Consider the following 25,574-nt stretch of genomic DNA (forward strand, 5'->3'; position numbering starts at 1 on the left):
TAAAGTGCCGATCAGTACGGTCAGCAAATCCAGGATTCCTTGACTGCCAAGGTCTCTACACTCTAGCATTCTCCTTCTCGGTTTCTTCTAGCTTCTTAGCATTCTGCACCACCTAGGCCTAACTTTCAATAGGATGAACAGTGAGATATGCCCTGATTGCAGGTCGCAATCCCTTGAAGAATTTCTTAGCTTTGGCAATGTCAAGCTTCAAAGAGTCTGGAGCAAAGAAGTGAAGCTCCTTAAACTTCTTTTGGTACTCCAACATAGATAGAGATCCTTGCGTAAAGCCATAAATTCATCCTCCTTCGCATCTTTCACTGCTTTCGGGAAATAGTTCTTGCAGAAAGCCTCCTTAAACAAATCCCACGACACAACGCTCGAATGCAAACCTTCCAAGATAGGCCGGGTGGAAGTCCACCAAGCGTCAGCTTCATGTTGTAGCTTCTGCTCAGCAAATAGAATTTTCTGGGCCTCAGTACATTGCAGGTGTCGGAAAGCTTTCTCCAACTCACATAGCCACTTGTAAGGAAACAAGGCATCCTTGGACACTTCGGTGATGTTGGACACTTGTAGCTTCAGGAAACTCTCCATCAAACAGGTATGAGGAGTTATAGCTAACCTTTCTGCATTCAGAACTGTGGCATGAGGATTTTCGTTGGCACTGGCACAAGTCTCATTGTGCAGAGTCATGAAACCTATCAGCATTTGATTGAACTGGGTTGTTTGTTGCTGCATCATATTGCCCATAATGTTGGCAATATCGCGGAAACTTCCGATGTTCAGGGCACCGGGTACATCATGGGTACCTTGGTCACCAGTGTTGGTCTGCTGATCATGACCACCGATTGGTATCTCGCCACTTCCGTGACCACTGGATTCACCATGCCCACTTCTTAACGTAACCATTTTGCAAAACCCGAAATGTCAAAAACACCGAATTTCGAAGTTTCATCATAATCCACAAGTCCAAATGATTAAGAATCTTAAATCATGCTCAAATACATCCATTTAGTCATCAAACAATTTATCATAGGACAAAAATCACATTTTTCCAAATTTTAAAAGAAATTGGAGCTACTGGGTCCATTGGTCGATTGACCCAGTTGACCAATCAGTTGACCAATGCTCACAGCATGCGAAAATCAAGGTTTTAAGTCACAAATCCTCATTCAAACTCATTCCATACCTTGCAAACTTGAGAGGGAGCTCTGGGGAAGAAGTTCTAGAGCATTTCTAAGTGTTTCAAGAGTAGATTGGTGCTTCAACAACAATTCTACAACACTCACTCATCATCATACAAGGTAAGCCATCATATTCTTTGTCAATTACATCTTCTCATGGTAGCATTTCATCAAAATCCATTTTTTACTTGTGTCTATTGCTAGAAATCATGCTTAGGAACAATTAGAAACATGTTCCATGAGTTTTAACACAATGCCATGCTTAAACAACAAGTTCTAATACAATCTTGCATTTTCACATCGCTAACGCAACTGAAATCGCCTATCTTTAGAAAAATTTTGATTTCTCACAAACCGCTTGGGAGTTTTTGCACGAAATCAAATACAACACGTTTAAAATGATATTGTGGATGTGTACATGTAGTTTGATTCCACCAATTTCAAAATTTTCCAAAATTCAATTTTGACCTAGAATGCAAAATCCCCAAATTCTTCTTGCTGAATTTTTAAGTTTAAACCAAGATTTCGATCGATTTTCTTCAAATAAACTTCATAATCATGCAATTTACAAGTATTGTGCACATGCTAGTATGTTCAATTTGCATTTCCCCAAATTTTCAATTTTGATGAAAATTACGAAAATGCCCTTCTGACTGAATTTTCAAAACAACACTAACGAGCAAAAATATTTTGTCTTTTCCATAGACATTCATCATGCAGAGAGGAGGATGTGGTCGAGGCTGGATAGTTGGTGCTAGGCGAGGTAGAGGTCGAGTTCCAGCTCAGCCGAGAGCAGAGGTACTTCGGCTCGATAGATTCGATACGCCGCAGGCCGAGTTCCTGTATGAGGCGTTCTTTGAGTACTACCACATTGAGTATGGGCAACTCTCCTTCATTTACGAGAGCTAAGGGTGTTCAGGTCCGACGGAGATTCAACACCCTAGGGTGGACTCATCTCTTCACGGCGGACTTGCCCGTCTACCTGGAGCTAGTGAGGTTGTTCTTCAGTAACCTCACGTCTATCATGGAGGCCAGAGGATAGGGTTGTCCTTTTAGACTGATTCTGGAGAGCAGGGTCATGGAGACACATATCCGGTTCTCTACTAGGACATTGGCACAGTTTCTTCAGGTGCCTTATTATTCACATTAGTGCTATGGATACCCTCAGGGGCTGAGGTGGACCGTTACTTGCTGCCCTACGAGCTTCATGAGATATGTACCACGCTTTGGGATAGCTCAGAGTGTTATCTTCCATAGAACAGCGGGTAGATGACGGATTCGGCTCGGATTATCAGTCGCATTGTGAGCCGAAACATCGTGCCAAATGCCGGACATCATCATAGGGTTACAATGATGGAGGCCGTAGTCATCTACCGTATCTACATGGGATTTCAGATCGACTTGTCCTACATCATACAAAACGTCATGATAGAGCTGGTGGCGCGTCTGAGTATGAGGAACCTTTGCTTTGGGAGATTACTGACATTAGTCTTCCAGCACTTCGGGGTGGATCTAGAGGGAGCAGATGCAGTCACTGGAGCACTGGGGTACACTATTGGGATGAGGACTATTAGACAGATGCGGCTTACCCAGACTATGAGATCTCTAGGTCCAGAGGGTGAGGATGATGATGAGACAGATGAGGATGAGGATGAGGTTCTAGTAGATGAGGGTGATGCTGGTCCAGATTCTGATGATCAGGCAGCGGAGGACACAAAGATACATGAGGCTGATCCAGAGTATCACGAGATTTCTAGATCACCACATTTCGAGACTGGAGGCCCTTCACACTCAGTTCCAGAGACTTCTAATTTAGGTCACAGATGAGATCGATGGCTTCCATGCTAGAGAGGATGGAGGTCAAACAGGAGTAGATGTATAGTGCTATGGAGTCATGGCAGGAGCGTATAGCGTCTCAGATTACTCAGATGGCCGAGGACTTCAGAGCATTCAGAGATTAGAGGAGATCACCTAGATAGATTGTACTTAGGATTTCCCTTTATGCTTTATCAAATGTAATTGTTGTAAATTTTTCTTAAAATTAATGAAGTTCATTTTGTTTCTCTTTATTATTGTGTATTATGCACTTTTCTTTTATTGCATTATATGACATTTGTTAAAATATAATTATTGTGTATTATTCAAAATTTCAATTATGCTTCATTAAGTTTCTAATTCAAGTGTTCTATTATTCACTTCTAAGAGTAGGTGAGTCATTTTGGATTTATGACTCAGGAATGTTCCGTTATTGTTTTCTGTAGTTTGGATTTCCTTGAACCTGGGCTCTGATACTCCTCTGTCACATCCCCCCAGCCGGTACCCTAACTGGCATCCCCGGGTGTGTGATCCACAGCCCCAAAGATCAAGTATCGAGGAAATCATCCTCCCACATATGCAATAACATAATCATGAACAGAAATAATCAACGTTTTAATATTATAAACAAAAAATCTGAATCAGGAAATGAATATCAGTATAATTAGAGTGCGGAAAATGATACCAGATGTAAGCACATAAAAAAGAAGTAAAGTGAGGCGGAATTTCACTCCAAAATTACAGCTGAATGTAGCACGTAAGTTTAAAAAGAATTACAACTATTTCTAAAGGAAAGTAAGGAAAGAAAGTCAAACTGAACTACGAGTTTTCTATTCTATAGATAACATCTTCAAAATAGTGGACTTCATCAATCCAACACAGACGTTCCCATTCTACGTTATGTCTAATCGTAATACACAACGTGATCACTCGTGGGATCATCAATGTGATCTTCATTGTTGCCAGCACCTTGTGAGTAGTATGCTTCATCGGCTTGCGCTTCATCGTATTGTCCTTCATAGTAATAATCTAACAAAAAAGATTGCACAAAAAGGAGTGAGTTCGAATGAACTCAGCAAGGCAAGTTAACTCATAACAACATAAATAACATGCTGCAGAACATAACAAGATGCAATGCAATTTGAAATAGATAATGTATGTATCATCTACTCAGTCATATCAACTTAGTTCCAGATACGTCCGTTCCTCGCCCCTAACGATCCTTTCCGGTATCCTTCACACTAGAGTCTTCGTAGTCTTGACTACGGACTCATCAACCCTATTGGTCATCCACATATGGTAAACGGGAAGCTCTCATGTCCCCTCACGGGTTAGTTACCGGTCTTAAGCGCCCATGAGCCCAAGTCTATGCATTTGCAACCGTCCCAATAAATGGCCCCCACAATGTGATTCCTGTCCTCTCACGGGTTGGTTACCGGTCTTGAGCACCCAAGAATCCCCATTGCTACCACGGGTCGTTCGGTCTCAATACCCTTCCGACTAGGGTATGATATAACGGGGACATCCTAGCCAAACACTGCTAGACAGTAGGTATGACAACCAATAATTTAGGAAGGTGTCAATGGGCTTCGGAGAACATCCCATACTATTCCCTCTGATGTCCAAGGACAGAAGTGTCAAAAGGACACCTCCCAATCCCAAATCATACTTAATCAATCACATTCATAGATCGGTCATGACATACACAATTAACACCTCATCATACAAAAGAGGATGTAAAAGCATGATCCAATCATTAAACAATATGCAGTAATAAGCATTTCATATAAGCTTGAATAATGAAAAAGAAAACATAAGTAAAGTGCTACTGTAATTACAAGAGTACATCATAAGTATAAAATACAATATCAGTAGTTAAACTCAGAGTTTCTTAAATTAGAAACCAAAATATACACGATCTATGATATTATGAAATAATTGTCCTTACCTTAATTATCGTCGAAGATAATCCAAAGATCAAAGAGAGAGGTTCCAAACTTAGCAAAGAAACCCCTAACAATCATAGATACAACATTAGGAAAGAAGCCTAAAAGATTGGAGAGCAAACGAATCAAACTGAGCGAAAAATAGAGCTTCTGCCTTCGTTGGTCGATTGGTTGGTCTACTGACCCAGTCGACCAACAGGGTCAGTACGAAGCAAATACGAGAAATTTGATCCGAAACTCAACCTACAGAGTTTGGAACTTCACGAAACTTGGAGGAAAACTTTAGAATAGTATTCTAACACTAAAGGAGCAAAGATTAGGCACTAATAATGATTAAAAACACTACCTTCCAATTTGAAATCATGGTTTCCCCAATTGGGTGAAAACCCTAGAATTCGATGAAAAATATACTATGAAATCACGAAAAAGACTAGGGATGATTTAGATCTCATCCAAGAAAAAAGGTAATCAAAATCAAACACAAGTATGTCATGAAATTTAGATTCAATCGGCTAAGAAATTAGATCTATAAGAAGAATTAGGGTTTCAAAAAGGTCTTACAAGGATTAGGGTTGAGATCCCTATGCTGATCATAAACCCTTAAGAAAAGAATGAGATCATGGAAGAGATGGTTGCAAAGGATGCAGCATCTTCTTCTCAATCTCGACCAAGAACAAGATCGAAAGATAAATCCTGACACCGAAGAGATTACTAACCTTGAATTGGCAGATCGGAGATGAAAGACTTCAGATCTTGCGGAGAATTCTTCGAAATCACCGAAGAGAGTTTTGAACGAGTCTTCCCACGTTCTCTGAGTGTTTTGGAGGCAGAGGATACTAAGAAACACGAAGTGTGCTTAAATAGAAAGTGAAAAACCCTAAAATTGGATTTTCTCGGATTTAACACACTGTTGGTCGACTCGCCCAGTCAACCAATCAATCGACCAATCAGGTTAGCAAGGCCCGAACGGGGAATTGGAGGATCAAATGAACACCAAACCTAAATAGCTTTTACACACACAACAAGTGACATACCTAGGGTGTAGAAATGCCTTCGAACCAAGTCAGATAATACTCCAAGTCCTTCAACTAATCTCATCTTCAGTCAAGTGCAGTTTTCTTTCTAGTTCAAAGCAAGTATCCATAATTGGAACACCAACATCAACATCCATGGGTTTAGAGTCAAACTTCATATCTTCCACTGAGATGGCCCACAGTTGACTTCTTCCTTTACTCCGGGTCATCGGACCTACAAACAACATGGTTTTTGGGTCAAGGTTAGGGCTGGGTTTCACATTGATGATGGTGTTCCATACTTGGAAGCTTTGGTTGTGTTTGAGAAGAAACTACACCTTGATGAAGGAGAGATTAGTTGATGGACCTAATGCACTTTTGGACATGGTTTGAACATTCCTCTGTGCTAGGTAAGTCATTTGTTGTGTCGAGTGAAGCCCGCTTGAATTTAAAGTGATTTGGGCCTTCATTTCCCTGTCTAAGCCATGCTGTCCTAGCCTGGTCGACTGGCCAGTCGGCTAGCTATTGATAGAATCCGAGAAAATCTTCTGTTTAGGTCTTTTGATGCTCTATATAAGTAGACTTTGTGTTTCTTAGCCTCTTTTGTTTGTAAAACCCTTACAGAACATGGGAAGCCTCTCTCAAAGCCTCTCCTTGGTGTTTGTGAAGAACTCTTGGAAGATCTCAAGTTCTTCATCTCTCATTCATCTTCGAGGTTAGTAATCTCCTATACTTACTCTTGCATGATCAAATTCTTACTACTGTGATTATGAAGAAGGTATTGCAACCTTGCAAACACCTCTTCTACAATCTCCAATGTTAAGAATGAATCTCCATTCATTCCATTGATGCTATGATCTTCATACTTGATTTCTAGCCATGATTCTTATGATTTCTTCATGAAGCCATGACCATTCTTTTAATTTGATTTACCTAGCATATTAGAACTGATTATGTTAGTATTCATCTCTGATCTATTGCTAATGATCCTCTTGAGTGAATCCTTCATTCTCCTTTGCATCCATGGTTGTTTTCATTGAAAACCATGTTTTGATCAAATTAGAAAGTCATGTTTTTCAAAATAGAAAGTCATGGTTTTGATCATTGTTTGGTGTCTAATCTATGCTAGTTAGTATTGGATTACTGTTCCTAAGGTTCTTTTGAAATTTCAGAACATGAGTTTCGAATCAAAATTCAGTTTTTGGCTACGAGTACTGTTCACCTAGTTGACTGCCTGGTTGACTGGACCAGCCAGCCAGCCAAACTGCTAGGCATGAACAGCATTGTTTTCTTCGTCCGATTCGATCCGTTCGACCTCCAATCTTCTAGCGCTTTTTCCTAATGTTGTATCTATGCTTGTGTAAGGTTTATTTGCTAAATTTGGACTTGATCTCTTGTTCCTCCGGATTTTCTTCCAATTGATTTAAGGTAAGGACAGTTGTTTCCATATTAACATAGATTGCGTGAATCTTAATTTCTAGTTTGGGAATTTCATAGATTCTCTGTCGTTCTTATATTTTCTTAATATGATATTAGTGTTGTAAGTACTTCAAGTATAGATACTATTGTTCATGTATTTCTTTATTACTTTAATCATGTATAGATACTTATTCTTGTCATTTACATATTCGATTGATCATGTTTATATGTATCTTTCTATATGATGGGATATCGATTGTGTATGTGATGACTGAATTGGGAATGCGATTGATTAGGTATGATTTGGGATTGGGGAATGTCCTTTTGACGTTTCTATCCTTGGACAACAGTGGAAGTGGTATGGGACATTTTTGATGGTGCCCTTTGACTCTTTCTCGGATTATTGTATGTCATACCTAGGGCTTGTCTAGCGGTGTTTGGCTAGGATGTCCCTGTTATATCAGACCGGATTCGGAAGGGTATTGAAACCGAGTAACCTGTGGTAGGAATGTGGGTTTGTGGGAGCTCAAGACTGATGAGTTATATCCAGGAGAGGACATGAATCAAACTGTGGGGTCCATTCATTGTGTGAAATCCAGCCCAAACCTAACCTGGACACCCTATTTGTTTTGGGTGAAGAAGGGCTTGTTTAACCTTGACCTTGAAGTTGGACTTTAAGTATCGTGTTGTTACCCTTGGCAGGTCCTAGGAAGTCAAGTCAGACCCTGAGTGTGTGATCCACAGCCCCGAAGATCAAGTATCGAGGTAATCAGCCTCCCACATAGACAATAACATAATTATGAACATAAATAATCAATGTGCAAAAATATAAACAAAAGATCCAAATAAAGAAGAATAAATCATATATCATCAGAGCATGAAAGACAATCAAAATGTCTAGATCAATAAGTAGAGTGAGGTGGAATCCCACTCTACAACCAGCGGAAAGTAGATCGCAAGTCAAAAGAAAGATTACAACTGGTTCTAAGATAAGAAAGAAAGATATAATAAACTAAACTAGAGTCTATTCTATCTTATAAAGAACGTCTTCATAAACATAGACTTCATCAATGACGCTCAGACGTTCCCACTCCATAGTAGGGCTAATCCTGGTAACAAGCAAAACCACTTGAGGAATCCTCAATGTAATCTTCATGGTTGTCAGTGTGAAACCCAGCCCTGACCAGCTCTCAATTATTTTCCGAGGGAACCAAAAAGGGTAAAACCCTAATTCTTGGGTAAGATCAAGAACCTCTAGTTTAATCATGGTAACCCAATCAATGTGTTTTCTTTACTATATTTGTAATCCTCTATCCTAATTCTTGAATCTTTGATTATAATATTTTTCTCTCATAATCTATGTTTAACCTAGTAGGTTAACCTTTGTGTTCCTAGGTTATATAATTTGGGAACTTGATTTGATTTATGATTTGATATCCTCTATACCCTAGAATACTATCATAATAATTCCCCTCTGATTTGTACCCTTTTGAACCATCGAATTCGGTTATGGATTCTCAAAATTCGGATTCTTGTAGGCCACTGTCTGCATTGGTCAACTCATTGGTCGACTGGTCCAACAGACCAATCAATCGACCAATGAGTACAACAATCTCAATCTTGGTCTGTTTCGATTGAATTATGATCTTTTCCTTTATGCATCTTTCCTAATATGTTGTGTGCACTTGTTTAGGATTGTCTTCTCAGGTTTAGTCAAGATCATACTTGATTCTTTAAGATCCTATCCAAGTTAGGAGGTAAGGACAGTTAATTCCTTAACTACATAGATTGCTTGTTCTCTGGTTTCTACTTTATGAAATTATGAGATTACCTACTGTTGTTGTATTTTAATTCTGATCTCCTACTGTGAGAACAGTAGCACTTGTTTATATCATCTTTTTCATTATTCATGTTATATGAATTACTTATTACTGCTTAATCTGATTTTGCTTTTACATTCTCTTTTATATGATGAACTACTAGTTGTGTATGTCATGACTGACCTGAGAATGTGTTTGATTAAGTTTGGTTTGGGATTGGGAGGTGTCCTTTTGACACTTCTGTCCTTGGACATTATCGGAAATAGTATGGGATGTTTCCGGGGTTGCCCATCGACACTTTCCCTAATCAATGGTTGTCATACCTAGGGATGTCTAGCAGTGTTTGGCTAGGATATACCCCTGTTATATCAGACCCGATTCGGAAGGGTATTGAGACCGAATGACCCGTGGTAGCAATGGGGATTCACGGGCGCTCAAGACCGGTAACCAACCCATGAGAGGACGGGAATCACATTGTGGGGGCCATTTATTGGAGGGTCGCATATGGCTAAACTTGGGCTCATGGGCGCTCAAGACCGGTGAAATGATCCGTGAGGGGACATGAGAGCTTCCCGTTTACCATATGTGGATAACCAATAGGGTTGATGAGTCCGTAGTCAGTGACTATTAGGACTCTAGTGGAAAGGATACCGGAAAGGATTGTCAGGGACGAGGAATGGAAGTATCTGGACCTGAGTTGATGTAACTGACTAGATGACTTGCATTGGGCTAGGCTTTTCCCTGACATGCGCCAGTACTTATGCCAAATGGTTGTGAGAGAGTGTGGTGACTTAACCCCCTACCATGGTTTGTCCGAGAGGGATTCAGGACCCATTCCCAACCGGCTGCCCAAGATACCTTAAATGGTCGAGGGAACCCAAGATATCTTATATGGTTGAGGGTGTGAGCGGACTTTCCCTAAGAAGTACGGTGCTATGACTTAATGCATGTCTACCATAGAGACCAGCATACATAGAGTTAGATGCATTCATACTTTATCTGTTTCATACTGCATTGCATCATGTTATGTTTTGCCACATGTTATCTATGATGTTATGGATTAACTACCTTACTGAGTTTCTTCGAAACTCATTCCTTTTTGTATATTCTTTGTTTAGATTATCCTGCAGGTACAGATTATTATGACGAGCACTATAGTGAAGTGCAAGCCTGTAAAATCCAGCTTTTACCTAACCTTGACCCGACCCGGTCATTGTTATGTTTGTAGGTCCAAAGACCCGAAGTGGTGGTAGGAGGGACTTATGGGCCCTAATGGTTGATGACGTAATGTCGAGATTCCAATTTATGGACATTGATGATGCTGCTCCTTCCTTGAGCACATTACCAGTGCTAAGTTAGAATCTGCGCACTGATGAAGAGCGAGACAGTTGAAATAGCAAACAGACTCCTGTGCATAATCCGAAGGTACTTCCTGAAACTAGACCTCTTGAGTGAACTGTAGGAGAAAACCCCATGCAATTTGACCTTGTATAGCCCTCCAAGTCCGCACCTAAAGTTGCTGAACTATTCTGTAAAATTTCTGCAGAGATTGTTTTGGTCGATACTATTGGTCGATACCATCGACCAAAGGTATCGACCAACAAGTCTCGCCGAGCCCGATTTAAAGATTTTTGGAATATTCTTTTCTATTTATTTATTCCTCGAGACCGGAGCCCTATTCTCGCGTTTTTAACATCTGGGAACGTGAGAGAGCCTCCCAAGAACTCCTCCTTGGTAGTGGTGAAGCATCTTCTTCATCAATCATTGCCAACCACTCATTCCTACTTTCTTGTTCCACTTTAAAGGTATGACTCTCTCTCCTAATCACTTTCTCACTCATCTTTTCTCTATTTTACTGTTGGGACCATGGCCAAGGTGCTGCAACCTTACATACACCTTGCCATGAACCTTCTAAACCCCATACAATGATGTTTTCACCGATATGACTATGATTGATTCACCTCATGATCATTGACTACACATTTCCATGATTTATTGCTTACCAACTTGCTTTATTTACCAAAACTGAGATGAAGCTCATGATTAACCTAATCTATACCTTGCATATGTGCTCCATGTTACTTCTAAACGATTCCCTACCTAATCCCCCATGTTTTCCCCTAATTTGCATTGAGATATAGCCAATGCCATGATCTACAACTCTTAACCTTAATATGTCAATTTGGGGATTTCCAAATGGACCATTGGATTATGAAAGTTTCTTGATAATTAGTGTCCCCATGTTGTGCTTAGACTATCCTCCAAGTTTCATGTCAATCCGAGACCCGGAAGACCAAATCTGGGCAAGAATCCGAAAAGCTAGCTTGCTGTCCTGGAATTGATTTGGTCGATACTATTGGTCGATACTATCGACCAAATGTATCGACCAAATGTATCGACCAATAGAGTTGCTGTCAGCAACTTTTGCCCGCTCTCGATTCGTTTGATCTCCGATTGTTCTCGATTTCTTCTCTAACCTTTCATATATGCTTGTTTAGGACTTTAAGACTATTTGGGCCACTGCTTGTGATCTTGGACCATTCTCTTCTCCGATTCAAGGTAAGGATAGTTATCGATGTAATTACCTAGGATATGGAAATCTTGACTTGGTATTCCTAACCTAGTAAATATAGTTTCTATTTCATATTCTTATCGTGTTAGACTTGCTACATATGTCTTTTAACAGTAGCTTTGTGTTTACATTATATTACTTCAATGTTTTATCATGTTTATCAATTTCAATATATGATGACTTATGTCAATGTCATGAATTGAATGTTTATTATGACGTTGTATCTTGTGAACTGATATGATGAACTTGGGCATGTGATTGCTTAAGTATAACTTGGGATTGAGGGGTACCCTACTGGTGCTTCTGTCCTTGGACATCGGAGGGAATAGTATGGGATTTTCTCTGAAGGTGTCCATTGACGCTTTCCCGGGTTATTGAATGACATGCATAGGATTTGTCTAGATGTATGCCTAGGATGTCCCTATCATATCAGACCCGATTCGGAAGGGCATTGAGACCGAACAACCCGTGGTAGTAGTGTGGATTTGTGGGCGCTCAAGACCGGTATCCACTCCGTGAGAGGACATAAATTGCATTACGGTTACCCGAAAGGGGCCATTTATTGGTAGGGTTACAAATGGCTAGACTTGGGCTCACGGGCACTCAAGACCGGTGAAATGATCCGTGAGAGGGACGTGAGAGCTTCCCGTTTACCATTTGTGGATGACCAATAGGGTTGATGAGTCCGGTGAGTAATATCCGTGACTTTAGTGTGAAGGATACCGGAAAGGATCCCGAGAGGGGAGGAATGGAAGTATCCGGAACTGGCATGATATGATTAAGTAGATGACTTGCATTGGGCTAGGCTATACCCTGACATGCGCCAATACTTAGACCAAACGGTGATGTGAGAGAGCGGTGACCGAAACCCCAACCATGGATTTGTCCGAGAGGGATGCGGGACCCAATTCCCCCGGTGATGAGTGATCGAGACTACCTAAAGAAGTATGGTGCTATGACTTAAAGCATGTCTACCATAGATGACCAGCATACTTAGAATAAAGTCATATTGCATTATATGCCTCATATCATCTCGCATCATTTTATGATTATCTTGTGGTTTATGTGTGGTGAGATAACTTCCTTTGCTGAGTTCTTTTGAACTCATTCCTTTTCTCGTTGCAATATTTTGTTAGGCTATTCTACTGTGTGATTACTCCGATGGCACCCTCTCCCGAGGCGGACCCAGATACCTCATACTACCATCCGGGAGGCTGGCTACGTTGAAGACTTCGGTGACCATACCGAAGAAGATTACCTGTGCGTACCTGGGGTTAGCCCCGGAGTTGTATGGGAGCAGTCATGTTGGGTCTCCATGGTCCTCAACTTTGAAGAAGATATATTTATTATGAAGGAGACTTATGAGTAGTTACCCCTTCTTTTGTGACAGTATACTTAGAAGAATTGTAATAACTTTAACTTACCTTTATAACTTGAGACTTGTACTTAACTAAATTTTGACCTCACTTCCGTTTGGTGAAGGAGTGGATTCCGCCCACTGCCTTCTTAATTTATCTGATTTGATATTTATTTCCGCACTCTGATTATGTCTGACACCTTATTTCTGAATTCCATGATCATTCATTGTTAGTTTATGATTATTATCTGTTCATGATTGTATTATCGTCGATGTGGATTATGTGGTCCCTGAACTATGGATCTTCAGGGCTGTGGATCACATCCCGGGTATGCCAGATAGGGTACCGGCTGGGTGGATGTGACAAAGCCAATGAAGTGTATTACACGCATGGTGCTGGCGACGATCAAGATTACTCTTGTGATCCCTCGGCGGATCAAGCTGCGTACTACTTTTGAAAACAACATAGAGTTAGAACGGATGCATTGGATTGATGAAGTCCATAGTTATGAAGACGTTATCTATAAACTAGAAGACGCTTGATCTTAGTTTATTTCTTAGTACATTTGTTTCAGTTGTAATTCCTTTTGACTTTCATACTATGTTCCACTATTTTGGTGAAGTGAGTTTCCGCCTCACTTTACTCCTTTTTGATATCATTGGATATCCGGTATCTTTTTCGCACTCTGATTATACTGATTATTTATTTTTGTTTTGAACCTTGTTTATAATATTAAACCTTGATTAATTCCTGTTTATGATTATATTATTGTATATGTGGGAGGATGATTTCCTCGATACTTGGTCTTCGAGGCTGTGGATCACACTCTCGGGTATGCCAGTTAGGGTACCGGCTAGGAGGATGTGATAGCCAGCACCTTGCTGAAGTATGCCTCTTCAGTTTGCGCTTCCTTGAATTGACCTTCATAGTTATCAGTACCTATAGAGTAGTCTAACAAAAGATATTGTACAAAAGGAGTGAGTTTCAATGAAACTCAGTAAGGCAGTTAATCCATAATAACATAAATAGCAGGATTTCAAAGCAAAGTAAAATGCTATATGATATGAAACATATGATGCAATATGATTCTAACTCTATGTATGTTGGTCTCTAATGGCAAACATGCTTTAAGCCATAGCACCATACTTCTTTAGGAAGGTCTCATCACACAACGCCTTTTGGTAGTGGGTTCGGCATCCCTCGGGACATTCCATGGTTGGGGGTTAAGTCACCACTCTCTCACATCACCATTGGTCTAAGTACTGGCGCATGTCAGGGTCAAAGCCTAGCCAAATGCAAGTCTCCTACTTAGTTACATCAAGTCAGATCCAGATACGTCCATTCCTCGCCCCTGGTGATTCTTTTAGGTATCCTTCACACTAGAGTCCCCATAGTCCCTGACTACGGACTCATCAACCCTATAGGTCATCCACATATGGTAAACGGGAAGCTCTCACGTCCCCTCACGAGTTGGTTACCGGTCTTGAGCGCCCGTGAGCCCAAGTCTATCCATATGCAACCCTACAGATAAATGGTCCCCACAATGTGATTCCTGTACTCTCACGGGTTGGTTATTGGTTTTGAGCGCCCATGAATCCCCATTGCTACCACGGATCGTTCGGTCTCAATACCCCTCTGATTAGGGTCTGACATAACGAGACATCCTAGCCAAACACTACTAGACAGTCCTAAATATGTCATCCAACAGTTTAGGAAGGTGTCCAAAGGGCATCTCCGAAAACATTCCATAATGTTCCCGTAGTTGTCCAAGGACAGAAGTGTCAAAAGGACACCTCTCCTTTCCAAACCATACTTAATCATACACAAACAGAATTCCATAACATCACATATATAGCAACTTCTTATATGGAAAGAAATCAATAATAACATCCATCTTGCATATATTTGGTAAGTAAATCATACATGAATCAATTTAACATAAACAATTAATGCTACTGTAATTAAGGTAATGCATTAGTAGTATATCATTATAAGAATCTAATTAAAGAAATAAACCAAAGATTTAAATATAGAAACTAGATTCATGCAATCTATGTAATTAAGGAAATAACCATCCTTACCTTATATAACTCGCAGGATCTTGGGAAATCAAGTAAGACCTTGACTAAATTTGGGAAGAAAGTCCTAAACAAGTACATATAACATATTAGGAAAGATACCTAGAAGGAAAGATATCAAAACATCCAAAACAGACCAAATATGAGGTTGCTGTACTCATTGGTCGATTGGATTGGTCTACTGCCTCAGTCGACCAATGAGTCGACCAACAGAGACAGTGGCCTTCAAAATCAGAGATTTTAGAATATAAAACCGAATTTGGTGGTTCAAAAGGGTACTAAATAAGGGGGAAACTACAATAGCAGTATACACTATATATAGAGGACTCCAAAACACTAATCAAATCAAGTCTTCAAGTTACAAATTAGGAAACAAAAAGTTACCATAATTAGATCAATCATGGTTCTTGAAGAATTCATAGTAAAAATAGACAAGAACAATAAGATGATGGATTACCAATTGTGATAAAGAAATCATGAAAAGCATGCATAGATCTTCAAGAAAAATAGATCTAAGACCGAAGACATCAATCTAAATAAGGAAAGAGAATGAATACAAGCTTTCCTTCAAAAGCGAGTGATGATCTTGATGAAGATCATCCACCAAGCTTTAGAGCCTTAGGAAAAGAGAGGAAAAGAGTATAGTGATGGTTGCAATAGAGACAACATCACTTCTGCTGTCCTCAATCAGAAAAGGAAAGAAAAGTAATGAAGAATCAAAGATGAAACATAGAAGAGAATGATCAAATATCTTTTTGTGTAAAAGCATGAGATTTGACAAAGATCCGTCAAGATAATCACCAAGGATGCAAGGAAGATGACTTGCAAGAGGGCTCGGTACATTCCAAGGAGTTTGGAGGCAGAAAATACGAAGTAGACTCGATATTGGGCTTAAATAGAGCAAGCAAAGACCTAATTAGCAAAATCAGATCCCATTGGTCGATTAGATTGGTCGACTGGCCCAGTTGACCAATGAGTCGACCAATCAGAACAGCAAATCCAAAATAGGGAATTGAAGGCTCAGATCAAATCCAAACATAAAGGGGTTTTGCACACACACCATGTGACTTACCTAGTAGGTAGAAATGCATTCGAACCATGACAGAGAGCACTCCAAGTCCATCAACTAATTCCATCTTCATCAGGGTGCAGTTTCCATAAATGGAACACTGACATCAACACTCATGGATTCAAAGCTAGCCACCAAGTCCTCCACTGGGATGGCCCATAGCTGACTTCTTGCTTTACTTCGGGTTGTCAGACCTACAAACAACAGGGTTTCCGGGTCAAGGTTAGGGCTGGGTTTCACATTCTCCCCCCTTAAAGAAATTTCGTCCCTGAAATTGAAAGCGTACCTGAGCTTCCAAAGAGGTTAGGAAACTTCTCCTTCATGTCTTCTTCCTTCTCCCAAGAAGCTTCTTCAGGGGTAAGATTCTTCCACCGAATCTTCACCAAAGGAATGGTGCAATTCCGTAGTTGCTTGTCCTTCTTCTCTAGGATTTCGGCCGGTTCTTCATCATAGGTAAGATCAGCACTAAGTCCTTCAGGTGCTTGCTGTAAAATGTGTTCCGGATTCTCTATGTATTTTTGAAGCATCGAAATATGACACATTATGAACTCCAGCAAGAGACAAAGGTAATGCCAATCGATAAGCAACGGGTCCAACCTTTTCCAGAATCTCAAAAGGTCCAATGAAACAAGGGCTAAGCTTACCTTTAACATTGAATCTCATCACACCCTTCATTGGTGAAACCTTCAAGAAAACTTTCTCTCCAACTTGAAATTAAAAATCAGTCCTTCTCTTGTCGGCATAAGATTTCTGTCTTGACTGGGTAGACTTAATCCTTTCTCTGATCATATCAACCATCGCACTGGTAGCTTCAATCATCTCAGGACCTAGGACCTTTCTCTCATCCGTCTCAGTCCAGTACAAGGGTGTCCTACAAGTATTACCATACAAAGCCTTGAATGAAGCCATGCATATTGTTGCTTGATAATTGTTGTTATAAGCAACCTCAACCAAAGCTAAGTGTTCATCCCAATTTCCACCCATATCCACAACACAAGATCTGAGCATGTCTTCCAAGGTCTGAATTGTTCGCTCGAATTGTCCATCCAACTGTGGATGATGAGCTGTACTCAAATTCAATTGGGTTCCCAAGGCTTTCTGCAAACTGTTCCAAAACCTTGAGGTGAACCTAGGATCACGATCAGAGACAATACTCATTGGCACTCTGTGCAGACGAACCACATTGTCCATATAAACCCTAGCTAGCTTATCCAGAGTATGAGTGATCTTCATAGGAATAAAGTTGGCTGATTTGGTAAACCTATCAACAATCACCCACACAGTGTCATTGCCTTTATTTGTTCGAGGCAAGCTAGTCACGAAGTCCATAGAGATATCCTCCCACTTCCAACTAAGAATAGGAAGGGGTTGAAGTAATCCAGATGGAGGTTGACGAACAACTTTCACATGCTGGCAAGTCTCACACTTGGCAACAAAATCATCAACATCAGCCTTCAAACCAATCCACCAAAAGTGTTCCTTCAAGTCCTTGTACATCTTAGTGCTTCCATGGTGTACTGTAAAGACTGACTGGTGTGCTTCCTTCAATATTTCCTTCTTAATTTCCCCATTTGCTGGCACACATAGTCTACCTCTAAACAATGAAGCACCATCCATGGATATACCGAAGTCGGGGTCCGACTCAGGATTCGAAGAAATCTTCTCAATTTTGTCCTTAAATTCTTGATCAGAACTCTGCAAAGCAATAATCCTATCTCTGAAGCTAGATCTTGCCGTCATGGCAGAAAGAACGAAATCAGAGTTCTCAGGGACAACTTCCAAATCAAAACTCTTAATAGAAGACAACAAGGGTAGACTCAAAGTATTCAAATCCAAGGTCTTCTTCTGATTCTTCCTACTAAGAGCATTAGCAACGACGTTTGCCTTACCAGGGTGATACTGAATATCACAATCATAATCAGAGACTAGTTCCAACCATCTTCTTTGCCTCATGTTCAACTCCTTTTGGGTAAAGAAGTATTTCAAACTCTTATGATCCGTGAAAATGGCAATCTTCTCACCGTAGAGGTAATGTCTCCAAATCTTCAAAGCAAAGACAACAGCGGCAAGTTCTAGATCGTGAGTGGGGTAATTCCTCTCGTAATCTTTCAATTGCCGAGAAGCATAGGCTACGACCTTACCATGTTGCATCAGTAAACAACCCAAACCAATCTTTGACGCATCAGTATAGACTGTCATACCGCCGGAACTATCAGGTATAGTCAAAACCGAGGCCCTTGTCAATCAATCCTTCAATTCTTGGAAATTCTTCTCACAGGCGTCAGACCAATAAAACTTATCTTCTTTCCTGGTTAACTTAGTCATAGGAGCAGCCAACAGAGAAAAGTTCTCAATAAATCTTCTGTAGTAACCTGCCAATCCAAGGAAACTTCTTATTTCCGTAACCGTCTTCGGTCTTTCCCAATCAGCCACTGCTTGGACTTTTTCAGGATCGACACGAATACCTTCAGCTGAAACCACATGGCCAAGGAATACTACTCTTTTGAGCCAGAAATCACACTTGCTAAACTTGGCGTACAACTTCTTTTCTCGCAGTCTTTGCAAAGTGAAACTTAGATGGCTCGCATGCTCTTCTTCATTCTTCGAATAGATCAAGATGTCATCGATGAATACAATCACAAACTTATCAAGCACATCATGAAATACTTGGTTCATGAGGTCCATGAACACTGTAGGAGCATTAGTCAAACCGAAAGGCATGACTCTGAACTCATAATGACCATGCCTTGTTTTGAAAGCTGTCTTGAAGATATCACTTGGCTTCTCTTTCAACTGGTGATATCCAGATCTCAAGTCAATCTTCGAGAACACAGCTGCACCCTTCAACTGATTGAAGAGATCATCAATTCTGGGCAGCGGGTATCTATTCTTGATGGTCAGCTTGTTCAACTCACGGTAGTCGATGCACAGACGCATACTACCATCCTTCTTCTTGACAAACAAAACCGGACCTCCCCAATGTGACACACTAGGTTGCACAAGACCTCTATCAATGAGCTCATTCAACTGGTTTTGTAACTCCTTTAGCTCAGTAGGAGCCATCCTATACGGAGCCTTAGATACCGGAGCGGCACTAGGGATGAGATCAATAGAAAACTCAACATCCCTATCTGGAGGCACTCCCTATAGATCATCAGGGAAGACATCAACAAAGTCACAGACAATCTTGACTTCGTCAACTCTTTTCTCCACTATACTCTTGCCTTCAGATGAAGCATCATCCACTGGGGCATAGACTTGCATCAGTGCAGACAATATCTTCTTACAAACCCTTCTTTTCTCACCTTGAAATTCAAAGACCGGACTTCCACAGACATGGAACTGAATTTTCCTTGAGGAACAAAGATACACAGCTTTGTGGGATGTCAACCAATCAATTCCCAAAATGACATCAAAGTCCTTCATATCGAGAAGTACCAAATTGGCTTCCAAGTTCTTCTCACCCATCAACACAGGACATTTAATTAACCCTTTATCTAGTTTCACAATAGGACCAGTAGGTGTACTAATCAATAAACAACTAGATAATTTCTCAGGGATTAGGTCAGTCTTCTTGATGAATGCAGATGACATGAACGAATGAGATGCACCCGTATCAAATAAGAAAAATGCAGGAATAGAAGCGACTAACAAAGTACCTGTAATCACATCATGGCTTGCATCCTGTTCAGTACTGGAAATACTGAACACTCTACCAGAGGGAGGAGCAGGAGCATTCTTCACTACAGGAGCAGGCTGCTGGGTAGGCCACTTCGGACAGGCACGAGCAAAATGACCAGCTTGCTTATAGAAAAAGCAAACAGGATTGCTAGGTCCAATTGGAGTAGCTACAATAGGGGGCTTATGAACCAATGGCCTAGGATTCGGATTCACAGGCCTAGCATTGGCATTCACTGGTGGTCGATTCCCGCCATACTGTCTAAACTGGCCGGGTTGCTGAAAACCAGGGCTCTGACCTACACTCCTAGGCTGAAAAGCAGGAGGGGGGTATGGTGTAGGTCTCACAAAGCGCTGATCATTACGATCCACCAAACCAGGGTTCCTAGGCTGCCAGGGCCTTTGCACACGTGCACTCTCCTTCTCAGTTTCTTCCAACTTCTTCGAGTTCTGCACCACTTGGGCATAGCTCACTATAGGCTGAACAGTGAGGTAAGCTTTAATAGCAGGGTACAGTCCTTTAAAGAACTTCTTCGCTTTGGTGAGGTCAAGCTTCAAAGAATCAGGAGCAAAGAAATGAAGCTCCTCAAACTTTTGTTGGTTCTCCAACACAGACAAGGATCCCTGTGTAAGAACCATAAATTCAGCTTCCTTGGCATCTTTCATCGCCTCAGGGAAATAATTCATGCAGAAAGCTTCCTTGAACAAATCCCAAGTTACAACACCCGCATGCAAACCTTCCAAAACAGGCCGAGTGGAGGTCCACCTAGCGTCAGCTTCATGTTGTAACTTCTGTTCAGCAAACATAATCTTTTGGGCTTCAGAACATTGCAGATGTCGAAAAGCCTTCTCCAACTCACGAAGTCACTTGTTAGGAAACAAGGGGTCCTTGATCACTCCAGTGAAAGGACTAAATCAGCCCATTTCATTCCTATGAAGATCACCTACTCTTTGGATAAGCTAGCTAGACTTTATGTGGACAATGTAGTTCGTCTACACGGAGTGCCAGTGAGTATTGTTTCGGACCGTGATTCTAGGTTCACCTAAAGGTTTTGGAATGGACTGCAGAAAGCCTTGGGAACCCAATTGAATCTGAGTACAGCTCATCACCCATAGTCTGATGGACAATTTGAGCGAACAATTCATATTCTTGAAGACATGCTTAGGTCTTGTGTGGTTGACATGGGTGGAAATTGGGATGAACACCTAGCCTTAGTCGAGTTTGCCTATAACAACAGTTATCAAGCAACAATAGGCATGGCTCTGTTTAAGGCTTTGTATGGTAACACTTGTAGAACGCCCTTGTATTGGACTGAGACTTGTGAAAAAGAAGTCTTAGGTCCAGAGATGATTGAAGCTACCAGTGATATGGTTGACATGATTCGGGAAAGGATCAAGTCTGCTCAATCTAGACAGAAGTCGTATGCCGACAAGAGAAGAACCGACTCAGAATTTCAAATTGGAGAGAAAGTTTTCCTTAAAGTATCACCTATGAAAGGGGTGACGAGATTCAATGTGAAAGGAAAGCTTAGTCCTCGCTTCATTGGACCTTTTGAGATTTTGGAAAGGGTTAGACCTATAGCATACCGCTTGGCCTTGCCTCCGTCACTTGCTGGAGTTCACAATGTGTTCCATATTTCAATGCTTCAGAAATACCTAGAAAACCCGGAGCACATACTACAGCAAGCACCCGAAGGACTTAGTGCCGATCTTTCTTACGATGAAGGACCAGCCGAGATCCTAGATAGAAAGGACAAGCAGTTGCGGAATAGCACCATTCCTCTGGTGAAGATTCGATGGAAAAACCATACCCCTGAAGAAGCTTCATGGGAGAAAGAAGAAGACATGAAGGAGAAGTTTCCTCATCTTTGTGGAAGCACAGGTACGCTTTCAATTTCGAGGACGAAATTCTTTTAAGGGGGGGAGAATGTAATATCCAGCCCTATTCTAACCTTGACCCTGACCCGGATCCACTGTTGTATTCATGTCCGAAGACCCGAAGCGATGGAAGAAGAGATTTATGGACCATTCTGATTGATGATCATGATTCGGAGACCGAGCCCATGGACATTGACAATGATACCCCTTGCTTAAATGCATTGTTAGTGTTTAAGGAAAGTCTGCGCATCGGAGAAGATTAATATGGTTGATGTACCAAATGACCTCCTATGCACAATCTGAAGGTATTCCCTGAAACTAGACTTCTTGATTGAATTGTGGAAGAAAACCTCACTCAATTTGACCTTGTATAGCCTTTCAAATCCCTACTAGAAGTTGCTGTTCTAAACTTAAGTTTTCTGCTGGAAATATTTTGGTCGATCCTTTTGGTCGATACCATCGATCAAGGACCATCGACCAAAATATCCCAGTCTGCCAAGTTAATGATTCCATGGAATATTCCTTTTCTATTTAATATAACCTCGATCCTTGAGCCTTTTGCAATCATTTTCTCACCTGGGAACGTGGGGAGAGCTTCCCAAAGCAGCTCCTTGGTTAGTGTGAAGGGTACCTCATCAAAGACACTTAGTTTATCATTGATTCTTGTCTTCATCTTCCACACTAAGGTATGACTCCTCATTGTGTGAAGGGTACCGACTAAGTAGATGACTTGCATTGGGCTAGGCTTTACTATGACATGCGCCAGTACTTGACCAAATGGTGATGTTAGAGAGTGGTGACCGATCCCCTTACCACGGCTTTTTGATGACTTTACCGATCTTCCCCGGGCATTCCCAAGATATGGAAATGGGAGAGTGACTGACGACCCAGAGAAGTATGGTGCTATGACTTAAAGCATGTCTACCCTAGAGACTAGCATTCATAGAGTTAGGCTCATATCTGCATCATATGTTCCATATCGCATTGCATTATTATATGTTCTGAATGTGTATGATTTCTAATTATGGAATAATTTCCTTGTTGAGTTCTTCGAACTCATTCCTTTTTGTGCAAATGTTTTAGATTACATTCCAGGTACCGAAGATTACGATGGCACCTCCTATGAGGCGGACTATGATTCCACATACTACCCTCCGGGTAGTGGCGTCGGTGAGGATCCGTATATTGGAGCCGAGGAGGATTACTATCCGCACCAGGGTTAGCCCCACAGTTGTGCGGGAGTGGCAGCGTTGGGTTTACTTCATCCGTACGGTTGAGGAGACTACCATTAGTATAGAAGAAACCCTAGTATAGTGCCCCATTCCCCTGGTGTATTTGTGGAACCTTGGATCTTGTAATTAACTTGTTTTTTGATTATTCTGGTGACACTTGGATATGTAACTAACTTGATTTACTTCTTTTCCGCTGCTCTGAGAGGGTGGCTACCACACCTTCTCACCCTTTATGATTTTGATCACACTCTATTATTATCTATATTCCGCACTCTGATTTAGTTAATCTTATCTTATTCATGATACTTAGTATTAACTGTTTTTACCATTGATTATTACTGTTCATGATTGTGTTACCGTGTATGTGGGAGGCATGGACCTCAGATCATTGATCCTTGGACTGTGGATCACATCCCGGGTATTCCAAATAGGGTACCGGCTGGGTGGATGTGACACCGGGTATGTCATGGGTACCCTGATCGTCATTGTTGGTCTGCTGATCATGACCATCATTGGGTATCTCACCACCTCCATGAGGTATCTCATCATGACCACCATTGCTACTGGATCCACCACGTCCATTTCTCAGAGTAACCATTCTGCAAAAACTGAAAACATCAAAAATACCGAATTTCGAAGTTTCAACATAATCCACATGTCCAAATGATTTGAAAATTTAAATAATGCTTACAAACATCCATTTAGTCGTCAAACAATAATCCATAGGACAAAAATCACATTTTCCAAAAATTCAGCAGAAAATGAGGTCACTGTGTCCACTGGTTGATTGATTGGTCGACTGGCCCAGTTGACCAATGAGTCGACCAATGCTTACAAAATACGAAAATTCGCATTTTAAGCCTCATTTCCTCATTCTTACTTCATTCAAACCACTTCAAAACGTGAGAGAGCTCTGGGAAAAGTCTTCTAAGGTTCTTCCAAGTGTTCTTGAGGTGTTTTAGTGCTTCAACAACCACACTACATCACACATTCATCACATACAAGGTAAATCTCTCATTTCTTCTTTCATAAACAATCTCTTATGCTTGCATTCTCTTATAAATCATGTTTTACTTGTATCCAATGCTAGAAAACATGCTTAGGAATACTTAGAAACATATTCCCTAGGTTTTAAACACAATAACATGCATAGACAACAAGTTCTAACACATTCTAGCACTTTCACAAAGTTTTCGTACCGAAATCGTTAACTTTAGAAAAATTTCGATTTCTCACAAACCGATAGGAGTTTTCGCACGAAATCAAATGCTACATGCTCAAGATGATATTGTAGAAATGTCCAAATAGTTTGATTTAACCAATTCCAACTTTTCAAAATCCAATTTTGACTTAGTTTGCAAAAATCCCCAAATTCTTCTTGCTAAATTTTCAACTTTTAACCAAGTTTTCGATTGATTTTCTTCAAATAAACTTCATGATCATGCAATTCTATGTATTGTGCACATGCAAGTATCTTCAAATCAAATTTTCCCCAAATTTGAGATTTTCCAAAAAATTACAAAAATGCCCTTTTGGCTGAAATCTTGAAATAACACTAACTAGCAATGTCTTTTGTATCTTCCACAGACATACACCATGCAGAGAGGAGGACGAGGACGAGGTCGTGGTCATATGTTAGGGGCACTCAGGGGTAGAGGTCATGTGAAACCCAGCCCTTACCTAACCCTGACCTTGACCCGGTAACCCAGTTGTTTTTAGGTCCGAAGACCCGGAGTAAAGAAAGAAGCCAACTATGGGCCATCTCAGTAGAAGACATGGTGTTTGACTCTGAACCCATGGATGTTGTTGATGGAGTTCCATACTTGGATGTCTGTGTGGATTTGGAAAGGAAGCTGCCGTTGTTTGAAGATGAGATTAGTTGAAGGACTTGGAGTATTATCTGACTTGGTTTGAAGGTATTTCTTCACACTTGACATGTTACTTGATGTGTATGCAAAAGCCCATAAGGTTTAAAGCCCATTTGATCCTCCAAATCCTTAATTATTCCTTACTGTCTGCCTTGGTCGACTGACTGGTCGAGTGGGCCACTCGACCAAGCACTCGACCAAAGGAAGGTGAAATCCGAGAAATTGTAATTTTAGGGTTTTTCACTCTTATTTAAACCCTACTTCGTATTTCTTTGTTACGGCTGCCTCCTAAACACTTTGTGAACGTGAGAACACCTCTCCGAAACTCTCTCTGGTGATTTCGAAGATTCCTCTGCAGATCTGAAGCCTCTCTTCTCTGTTCTTACAATTCAAGGTTAGTATCTCTTCTGAATTATTAATTTTCTTTTCTTGATCTTGTTCTTGATTGAGATCAGGAAGTTGATGCTGCATCCTTGCAACCATCCCTTCGTGATCTCCTTCGTTTCTTTGAGATCTATGATGATCATCATGATTTCAACCCTAGCCGAAGATTTTCTTGAAACCCTAACCCTTGCTTGAGTTCTGGAAACTCTTGGTAGCCTCCCATGAGAGGGAAACCTCATGGGTAATATTTCTAGCAACCTAAA

This window comes from Hakea prostrata, chromosome 2 (assembly GCF_041222555.1).
Source record: "Hakea prostrata isolate BN-2017 chromosome 2, UWA_Hpros_2, whole genome shotgun sequence".
Classification (NCBI taxonomy): domain Eukaryota; kingdom Viridiplantae; phylum Streptophyta; class Magnoliopsida; order Proteales; family Proteaceae; genus Hakea; species Hakea prostrata.